Source organism: Orycteropus afer, unplaced genomic scaffold (genome assembly GCF_000298275.1).
Source record: "Orycteropus afer afer isolate SDZICR_OR568_19922 unplaced genomic scaffold, OryAfe1.0 scaffold00371, whole genome shotgun sequence".
Taxonomy (NCBI): Eukaryota; Metazoa; Chordata; class Mammalia; order Tubulidentata; family Orycteropodidae; genus Orycteropus; species Orycteropus afer.
This window is the reverse complement of record NW_006921958.1, coordinates 349,207-360,845: the sequence shown is the minus strand read 5'-3', so window position 1 is coordinate 360,845 and position 11,639 is coordinate 349,207.

Here is an 11,639-nt window from a genome sequence, read left to right as displayed (position 1 = left end):
GCAGCTGAAGCTCTCCAAAGGCTGACGATGTGGGGGGAAGTGGGCAGGAGCTGATACTCTCTGAGAATGTGGGGCAGAGACCCCAATGAGGAAAGAGGAGATGGCTGAGAGGTGGCATGCCCTCAAGAGCGGGGTGGGCACTGATCTTAAAGAGGTCTCAGCCTCAGCCTCAGCCCCCAGCTTCTGCCCCTTACTCTAGGGAAGTAGACAATAGAATCTTGCCTTTGGTAGAATCTTGGATTTAGTAGACTCTTGGATTCAGTGGTGGGTTAGGCTTATGACCGGCTGTGTCAGAGCCTCACCTGGCTGAATTGGAGGTGGCCCCAGGAGGGAAGGAGTGTGTGGTGCCCTGAGTCCCTGAGCTTTCTGGGTAGTAGTAGATGCTAAGCCTACATCGAAGGCTGTGGTGAATTAGGGGGTCCCTGAAGACACCCTGATGGCCTTGGGCAGTACTGGGTCAGTCAGATGCAAGGACATCAGCTAAGACCTCTCTACATGTTAGACTGATCCTGAGAGGGGAAGGGAATGCTGTCTGGTGGGTTGGGTGTACCCCTGAAGGCTGGACTCACAGGCTTCTCATTCAGGTGGCCTTGGGTCCTGGGTCTCCAGTGCAGAGGGGCCTAGCATGATCCCAGAGGAGCGGCTTGAGCTGTGGGAGATGTCCAGGGCAAAGAGGAATATTGGGACCTCTATTTATGGGCCTCTCACCTCCTAGGAGACTAGCCCAGGTGTGTTCATATGATGATGGAAAGGACCCAGCAGCAAGAGGGAGATCCCAGTGCACAAATACTTTTCTAGCCTCTTTTTGCATCACTTTAGCTAATGTCCCATTGGCCAAGGGAATCTCATGGCCAAGTCCAGACTCAGGTGTTGGAGAAATAGACTGACTATGGGTGAGAGAAACTGGAGTATATTCTGGCCATCTCCACCTCCCACCATTTAAGACAATGTGCCCTCTGGGTACAATCATTTACATCCCTCCCCCATGTGCTCATGCCCCTCCCCAGAATCCCCCAAAACATCACCGAGCTAATGCATCAGGCTTGCAGTTCAGGATCTTGTGAACTTCACCAGATGAAGCTTCTCAAATACAGCTCTTTGGAGATGGCAGTTCTTGATCCAGAGTTCTGAGCTCAAAAGAAGGTTTGATGTCCTGACATACTCAACAGTGTTGAGACAGGTACAACATAGCTGCCATCATCATTGAAAAGGGTGGAGTGGAGGTAATTCTGAAACCAACTGGCTATGTGCTACTAATCCTCTGCTCTGGAAGGCAGGAAGAGTCCTTGAGCAGGGCCCTACTCTGATCCCTGGGGTGCTCTCTTAGCTGTTGTCTCCATAGAACCTGGCTCCCCATCCCTCCTCTGCCCTCTGAGATGCTGTTCCTTTCCCATAACAAATGGCCCCTGTTTGTACCTGGATGACTGTTGTGGGTTGAATTGTGTCCCTCAAAAGACACATTAAAGTCCTAACCCCCAGTACCTGTGAACATGACCTTGCTTGAAAATAGGGTCTTTGAAGAAGTTATCGGTTAAGTTCACAAGAGCTCATACTGGAGTAGATGGGCTCTAATCCTATATAACCCACTGCCATCAAGTTGATTCTAACTCATAGTGACCAACTATGAACTGTTCGAGATGTCAGGAGCAAAGAGGAATACTGGGACCTCTCTTCATGGACCTTTCACTTCCTGGGAGGCTAGACTATGTATGTTCATATGATGAACACTCATAAATCTTTACTGAAATAGATTGCCTCATCTTCCTCCTGTGGAGTTGCTGGTGGGTTTGAATTGCTGACCTCTGGCATTCAGTAGAATCTTGGATTTAGTAGAATCTTGGATTCAGTGGTATATTAGGCTTGTGTGCCAGAGCCTCACCCCAGGAGGGGCCTTACCCACTATGACACCTGTGTCAGGCTGGGTTCTCTAGAGAAGCAAAACCAGTAAAGGTTATGTGTGTGTGTATGTGTGTGTATATATATAAATTTATCTTAGGAAAATGGCTCACACACTTATAGAAGCTGGCAAGTACCAAGTTCCTGGATCAAACATCAAGCTGGAGGCTTTTTCCTGACTCATGCAGCTGCAGGGGCTGATGAGCTCAAGGTTGGCAGGCAGTATACTTGCTGTTTTTATTTTAAGAACCTGTTTTACATTCAAAGTTATGTGTACATTTAGTTTCACTCCCCATTTACCATGTCCAACCCTAACCCAGTCTCCTCCCCTCCCTACCCTGTAACCCTCCCCCTGCGCCCCTCATATTTATGCACTCTTGTTTGTCCTGCATTTCTTCAATTTGAATGTTGGTCCTCTGGTGCCCTGTGGTCTATTGCTCTAAGGGCTGTATTACCATAGAGTATGTGGGTGCATCATCTTGGGTTGAGAGGTCTGTGTGTACATCTTGTTAACTATTGGGCTGAGAGCCAGCCCCTGGGGGTGCATTTTTATTCTAGGTGCAGAATGTATTCCAGGGCCATAGTATTGGGGGTCTCATCAGATTTCATCTGACCAGTAATTCTGGTCATTATTGAGTTTTTGGATTTTGTCCCATGGTTTTCCTCCCACTCTATCCATGATCTACAGATTTGATCCTTTCCTGAGTGGTTGGCATTGGTAACCAGGCACCATCTAGTTCTTCTGGTCTTGAGGACCATCATGTCCTAGGGCTGATTGCTTCCAAATGCCCTGTTTTTTTTGCATTCTTCTTTGCTTCCGATGCTAGGAGACTGTTAGCTGCATCTTAGATGGCTGCTTGAAAGCTTTTAAGACCCCAGTCACTACTCACCAATGTAGGATGTGGAGCAAGGCTTTTATGTGGTTTGTTGTGCCAATTGAGTCTGGTGCCCCCCAGTACTATGGTCCTGAGGTGGTAGATCTATTGGATCTCTCTCCCATAGTGTCTGGTTGTCTGTGAGGGATTACTCTACGTCTGTCTTCTATTGTTTCTGTAAGGATTGCAGGTATTTTGTATCACTGGTGTCTATGCAAGATTAGCCCCAGCTGAATCTATCCTTGGCCTAGAGTATACTCCTGTTCACTGACCCCCATCTGATTGTTTCAGGTGTTTATGTGTTTATCTGTAGCCTGGTGTTTGGTGTTAATGGCAATGCAGTATTGTGGACACATTGGTTGGCATTAGCATCTGTCATTTATCTCTTAGGTGCACAATTCAGTGTCCTCCCATTTCCTATTGTTATCATGGTGGTCACAGATCCTTTCTGTATATCCCTCCTCCTACCCATACTTCTTAACAGAAGAAAACAAAAATATTTGATGCATACATACAATGAAGAAACATAACAATCACAGTCCTCATTTCGCAACTGGTCACGTGGTCATAGCTGATATTCAGAACTACCTTCTTCCACCAACCATTTCGTATTTCCCTTGCCCTCAGCAAGCACCTCAGCTGGTCGTGGTTTTTTGCTTGGTGGGGTGACCCAAACTTCATTCCTGAAGGATCTGGGCCATTAGCAGTCATATCAGAATTGGGTTGCTGTAGTTTTCCATTGACTTTAATTACAGGGCATTGTAGTACTAAGAGACATCCTAAAGAATCTCCTGTATTCCAGACATAAGTCTTTACCTCCATTATGTAATGTCAATCCAATTTCTCCTTGGTAATCAGCACAGTAATGCCCTTCTTTGTCTGTTGATCCAGAGGCATGAGGAAGCCAAAATGGCCAGGTGGCATTCTTAACTTCCAGTTCAATGCAATCTGCATTGTGTTTCCAGGTGGGAGTGTTCCTTCCCTTGGGATTAAGATCTCCAGACCTGCAGAGCATAGGGTAGCAGGGACAGGAAGCAAAAATTTTTTGAGTGGGTCACTAGGGGTAATAGTGAGTGGTACCACTCCTGTTTCCCCCCCTTTGTTCCTGGACTCATGAATCTTGGCCATTGGAGAAACAGCACCATATATTGGACACTGGTTTAGAGCATATACAGCCTTCTGGAGAACATTGCCCCAACTCTTCAAGGTATTGTCACCTAGCTAGTGCTGTAATTGTGTTTTCAGTAGGCCATTCCATTGTTCTATCAAGCCAGCTGCTTGATAGACCAGTGAATTCCATGAGTATAGGCCCATTGCCACATTTCATTTACTGTGAAGTGAGTCCCTTGATCTGAAGTAATGCTGTGTGGGATACTATGATGGTGAATAAGGCATTCTATAAGTCCATGAATGGCAGTGTTGGCAGAAGCATTGTGTGCAGGGAAGGTAAATCCATATCCAGAATAAGTATCTATTCCAGTAAGAACAAAACATTGTCCTTTCCATGATGGAAGTGGTTCAATGTAATCAACTTGCCACCAGGTTGCCAGTCAATCACCCTGAGGAATGGTTCTGTATTGCAGACTCAGTGGTGGTCTCTGCTGCTGGCAGATTGGGCACTCAACAGTGGTGGTAGCCAAATCAACCTTGGTAAGTGGAAGTCCATATTGCTGAGCCCATGCATAACCTCCATCCCTGCCACCAAGGCACTTTGTTCACAAGCCCATTGGGCAATTACAGGAGTAGCTGGGGAAAAAGGATGGCTGGTTTCCACAGAACGTGTCATCCCATCCACCTGATTGTTGAAGTCCTCCTCTGCTGAGGTCACATTTTGGTGGGCATTCACATGAGACACAAATATCTTTACTTCTTTGGCCCATTCAGAGAAATCTATTCATATATCTCTTCCCCATACATCCTTGTCACCAATTTTCCAATCATGCTCCTTCCACGTACCAGACCATCCAGCCAAGTCATTGGCCACAGTCCATGAATCTGTATATAATTGTACATCTGACCATTTCTTGTTTCATGCAAAGTGAACAGCCAGATGTATGGCTCAAAGTTCTGCCCACTGGGAGGATTTCCCTTCACCACTGTCCTTCAAGGAGCTCTGGTGGTGTAGTGCCTAAGGCATTTGACTGCTAACCAGAAGGCTGGTGGTTCAAACCCAGTAGCCACTCCTCAGAAGGAAGGTTTGGCAATCTACTTCCGTAGTGATACTGCCTTGGAAACCCAAGGAGGGGTTGCTATGAGTTGGATCTGACTTGAGAGCAGTGTGTTGCATTTTGTTTTTACTGTACTTCAGGGAAGTCCTAGAAAGGGGCTGCAGTGCTGCTGCTGGCCACTTATGAGTGGTGCCTGCATATCATGCAGAGCCATCTGTAAACTAGGCATGAGCTTTCTCTTCCTTGGTCAACTGATCATAAGGAATTCCCCATGAGGCCATAGATGCATACCAGGAGAGGGAAGGTAAGGTGACTGGAGTAAAACCACAGGCATTTGGGCCACTTCCTCATGCAACTTACTTGTGCCTTCAGGTCCTGCTCAAACCCAATCTCTGATATACTACTTCCATTTAATAATGGAGTGCTGTTGTGCACATCCAACTTTATGACTCTGTGAGTCAGACAATACCCAGTTCATGATGGGCAGCTCGGGCCTCATAGTGACTTGGTGGTCCATGGTGAGGTGTTCAGTCTCTACTGAAGCCCAGTAACAAACCAAAAGCTGTTTCTCAAAAGGAGAGTAGTTATCTACAGAGGATGGCAGGTCTTTGCTCAAAAATCTCAAGGGTCTGTGCTGCGATTCACCAATAGGGCCCTGCCAAAGATTCTGAACAGCAATCTCTGTCTGCTACTGACACTTCAAGCACCATTGGATCAGCCGGATCATATGGTCCAAGTGGCAGAGCAGCTTACACAGCAACCTGAACCTGTTGCAGAGCCTTCTGTTGTTCTGGACCCCACTCAAAACTAGCAGCTTTCCAAGTCACTTGATAAATAGGCCAAAGCAACACACCCAAATGAAGCATATGTTGCCTCCAAAATCCAAAGAGGCCCACCAGATATTGTGCCTCCTTTTTAGTTGTGGGGAAGTCAGATACAATAACTTATCCTTCACTTTAGTAGGAATATCTTGACATGCCCCACACCACTGGACCCCTAGAAATTTCACTGAGGTGGAAGGTGCCTGAATTTTTGTTGGGTTAATTTCCCACCTTCTAGCACAAAGATGTCTCACCAATAAGTCTAGAGTCGTCAATATTTCTTCCATACTAGGTACAATCAGCATAATGTCATCAATGTAATGGGCCAGCATGATGTCTTGTGGGAGGGAAAGGCAATCAAGATCCCTATGGACTGAAGTATGACATAGTGCTGGGGAGTTGATATACCTCTGAGGAAGCATTGTGTAAGTATATTGTTGGCTTTGCCAGCTGAAGGCAAACTGCTTCTGATGGTCCCTTGAAATTGATATTGAGAAAAAGGCATTGGCCAGATCAATAGCTGCATACCAAGTACCATGAGATGTATTAATTTGCTCAAGCAATGAAACCACATCAGGAACAGAAGCTGCAGTTGGAGTCACCACCTGATTAAGTTTATGATAATCCACTGTCATTCCATCTGTTTTTTGCATAGGCCAAATAGACAAATAAATGGGGATGTGGTAGGAATCATCACCCCTGCATCCTTCAAGTCCTTGATGGTGGCAGAAATCTCTGCAATCACTCCCTGGATGGGATATTGCTTTTGATTTACTATTTTTGTAGGTAGAGGCAGTTCTAATGGCTTCCACTTGGCTTTTTCTACCATAATAGCCCTTACTCAACATGTCATGGACCCAGTGTGGGAATTCTGCCAATTGCTCAGTATATCTATTCCAATTATGCATTCTGGAACTGGGGAACTACTACTACATGATGGGTTCGGGGACTCACTGGACCTACTGTGAGATGCACTTTAGCTAAGACTCCATCAATAACTTGACTTCCATATGCCCACACTCTGACTGGTGGGCCACAGTGACACTTTGGGTCTCCTTGAATTAGTGTCAGTTCAGAGCCAATATCCAGTAATTCCCAAAAAGTCTGATGATTTTGTTTTCTCCACTAAACAGTCGTTCTTGTGAAAGGCCTCAGATCCCTTTGGGGAAGGCTGGGAGAAAGATTGACAGCATACATTTTTGGCAATGTAGTGGGGTCCTTCCTCAAGGGGACCTGGCCTCCCCTTCATTCAAGGGGTTGTGGGTCTGTAAACTGACTCAAGTCTGGGAATTGATTGAGAGGCTGTGACTCTGTATTCTGGTGATTCAATCTAGACTGCTGTTCATGTGACCTAGAATTCTGTCTATACAAATCAAGTAAATATTTAGTAGCTTTGCCATGTATTTCACTCCTAGGAGGGATCTGTGGTGGCGTAGTGCCTAAGACATTTGACTGCTAACCAGAAGGCTGGCAGTTCAAACCTACCAGCCACTCCTCTGAAGGAAGGTTGGGCAATCTACTGCTGTAGTGATACTGCCTCGGAAACCCAAGGAGGGGTCGTTATGAGTCGGATCCGACTCAACGACAGTGAGTTTGGTTTTGGTTTTCACTCCTAGGAACACCATGCCTAAGTAGCCAATGTCATAATTCCACATGAGTCAGAGAATTTTGATTACTGTTTTGACTCTGCTGTCCATTAAGGTAACCACGCTCACCTTGTCTTTGTTGATTAAGTGCTGCCACTTTTCCCCTACTACCATGGGGTCCAATCAGCCCCATCATAATTAAGTGTCTTAGTTCAATTAGTGCAGTTCTCACTGTCAAATCCAGCTTACATAAAATAGCAATCATACCAATCTTCAAGGAAGCTGAAGCTCCCTGCACAAATTTATTCCTCACTGTACTGGTGAAGGGCGTGTCTTCTGGACTCTCCATTTCTGGCTCCAGGGGTCTAATCTGATAAATCCATTATCACAGGCCAATTTCCCTAAGCCTCTGGATACCTTCTTCTATATTATACCAAGGCAGGTCTGGTACTTCAACTTGACTTAAGGTAGGCCACCACATAATCCATGCTTAGTAAGCCAACCAAATAAACAATTAGATCCTTTCCTAACCTCTCAAGCTGAAACACTGAATGAAGAATCTGTACTTAGTGGGCCTAGATCAATAAACTCAGACTGATCAAATGTTACATTCCTTGCACCATTATTCTTCCATGCCCTCAGTAGCCATTCCCACACATATTCTCCAGGTTTCTGTCTGTACATGTTAGCAAAATCAAGTAGGTCTTTTTGGTTGTAGTGTATCACCTTCTCAGTCACACTTTGTATTTCACCTTTTAGGGCTCACTTGGACTTAAGTTTAGTTATAGGTCTAGCAGCAACAATGGGTGGTTGGGGGCAGTTCTTGAGAACATTCAGCAATGTCTTCCATGGCCTCTGCCTCAGGCAATGACCCAGCTGGAACAGTTGGGTTAATCTCATCAAATGAAGGTGGAAGGGATGATGGTTTTACAGTAATCCCTTCAGATGGGAGGGATGCAACAGAATTTACAGGCTCCACATCCTCATCTTCCTGACTGTCCATCCATATGTCCCCATTCCAGGTTTCAGTATCCCATTATTTCCCAATCAATGCCCTCACTTTAACTTCAGACACCATTCTGGGTTGGTAATTCAATTGGTGTTGTAATTCAGCCACCCTTACAATAAGACTCTGGGTTTTGTTTTCAGCAATATCAGCTCTGTTACTAGAAGAAATAAAGCTTTCTTTCAGGGCACAACTGAAAACATTGAGGTCTTTTATGCAGTGCTTGAGCTGTGACTCAGCAGCCCTGAACTCATCTCACTCTTTCACCACTTTATCTAGCATAAGTAGGATCAACCAGCCAGCTTCCTTATACTCCTCATGCTGACAATATTGCAGAAAAGCATCAAATATGTGATCACCCAGAGCCTCACTTCTCAAAAATACTTGATCTATTGGTGGTGTTATTTTGCATATAAATGTTGCCACCTCACACCACAGATTAGCAGGGCCCTCTTTACTAATGGAGGCAGAGTCACCAGTGCCTTTATGATTAATCAAATAGGAGAGCCAAAACAGAATTAGTGAGAACCAGTTTAGGAAACCCATCCTTATGATTTTGTCTCTCTAGAACCACTCCCAGTACCAAACGTGTCAGACTGGGTTCTCTAGAGAAGCAAATCCAGTAAAGCTTATATACATATATGGAGATAGCTCACATACTTATAGAGGCTGGCAAGTCCCAAGTTCTTGGATCAAAGGTCAAGTTGGAGGCTTTTCCTGACTCACTCAGCTGCAGGGGCTGATGAGCTCAAGATTGGCAGGCAGTATACCAGCTGTTGATTCCGACAGATGACAAATCGAAGACCACCAGGCCAAATGGTGGATTGTTTGCTCATGGACAGTTATAGGCAGCACAACAGGATTCAGATCCACCAAAGAGTCTGTCTTTTTCTCAGGATGTCTCTCTCTGTATATTGGAAGCAAGCCACACCCCTGGGAAATTCCCTTTCAACAGATTGGCTGCTCAAAACATACACATTTGATCTCATCATGGGAATAACCACATCACTATTGCTTAAACAACTCAGAATTGTGGTCCAGCCAAGTTGACACACAACCCCAACTATCACAACACCAGAACCCCTTCTAATCTTATATGGTATCCTATAAAACAGAAAAAGACAAATGGGGAACATGGCATGTGACAGAAGCAGATTGTAGGAGGCAGAGCTGTAAGCCAAGGGACATCAGGCACTTACAGGAGCTACCAAAGTCTAGGAGAGAGGTATGAAATAGATTCTCCTTAAGAGACCTCAGAAAGAATCAATATGGCCGGCACCCAATTTCAGACTCCCAGCCTCAAGAACTGTGAGACAATACATTTCTATTGTTAAGAACCACTCATATTCTTATGAACCAGTTTATGGCACTTTGCTAGGGCACCCTTAGGACCCTAAGACAATAACCTTCTCAGTCTCTGCATCAGTCAGGTCCAGTCATGAGACAGAAACCATAGGCATTTGTACAGGGAAAGTATAATGTAAGGAATTGTTGACTATAGCAGGGGATTGGCATAACAAGAAATTGTTTAGTGAGGAATAAAGAGGACTGAAAATACAGGAATAGGAGATGTGAGGGCAGCCACCATCCCTGGGGCTGAGGCAGAGCTCCATGAGAAGGAGAAAAGCTGGGATCTCCCATGCCTGGAAACTGGGACTTTGATTTGGACCCTGGCCTTGGCCCACTGGATGGTAGAGTCCCCTGAGGTGTTGTGGGATCTACCAACAAAATGCACATGATCCAGGACTAAATCATCTCCTTCTTTATTGTTCCTCCAGTGTCCTTACAAAGAAGGTCTGGTGTTGCAGTGGTTAAAGCATTCAAAAAGTCAGTGACTTAAACACCCACTAGCTGCCCTGTGGGAGAAAGATGAGGCAACTTGCTTCCCTAAAGGTTTACAGCCTTGGAAATGAGAACGGGCCACTCTACTCTGTCTGATCGGATCCCTGTGAGTCAGAATGCGGTGCTTTGTGTTGGTTTGTTTTAGCACTGTCTACTGATGGGGACCACCACCCATCTGTCACTTTGTCATACTGTGGAAGTTTGTATGTTGTGATGCTGGTTGCTGTGCCATCAGTATTTCAAATAGCAGCAGGATCATCTGTGGTGGATGGGTTTTGGTGGAGCTTCCAGACAAAGACAGACTAGGAAGAAGGAAGAGGCAGTCCTCTTCTGAGAAAATCGGCCACTGAAAATCTTTATGTGTAGGACTGAAACATTATCTGATGTAGTGCCAGAAGATGAGTTCCTCAGGTTGGGGCACTCAAAATATGACTAGGGAAGAATTATTCCCTTGAAGTAGAGGTGATCTTAATAACATGGATAGAGTAAAACTTTCTGGACCTTCATTTGTTGATGTGGCATGACTCAAAGTGAGAAGAAAGAGCTGCAAATAACCATTAACAATTAGAAGATGGAATGCACGAAGCACCAATGTGGGAAAATTGGAAGTTCTCAAAAATGAAATGGAATACATGAAGATTGATATCCTAGGCATTAGTGAGCTGAAACAGACTGGTATTGGCCATTTTGAATGGGACAATCATCTGGTCTACTACACTGGGAATGACACATTGAAGAGGAATGGTATCACATTCATCATCAAAGAGGATATTTCAAGATCTATTGTGAAGTAAGCTACTGCCATTGAATCAATTCTGTCTCATAATGATGCCCACTGGGTTTCCAAGGCTATAAATCTTTATGGAAGTAGATTGCCTCATCTTTCTTCCATGGAGCAGCTGGTGGGTTTGGCCCATTGACCTTTTGGTTTGCAGCTCAATGCTTTAACCACTGTGAATTTGGTGGTTTTTTTTTTTTAATTTTAGTTTTTTTTTTATTGTGAAGTACAATGTTGTTAGTGATAGGGTAATATCTATATGCTTACAAAGAAGACTGAGCAACTCTGGTGGTAAGGTGGTTAAAACATTCATGCTAACCAAAAAGTTCAGTGACTCTAACCCACCAGCCACACCAAGGGAGAAAGATGAGGCAGTCTGCTTCCATAAAGATTTACAGCCTTGGAAACCATATGGAGCAGTTCTACTCTGTCCTAAAGGGTCGCTATGAGTTGGAATTGACTTGACAGCAGGAGGTTTTGGTAACAAGGAAGACCAATTAATATTACTATTATTCAAATTGATACACCAATCACTAAAGCCAAAGATGAAGAAATTGAAGATTTTCACCAACTTCTGCAGTGTGAAATTGACCAAACATGCAATCAAGATACATTGATAATTACTGGTGATTGGAATGCGAAACTTGGAAACAAAGAAGGAGCACTG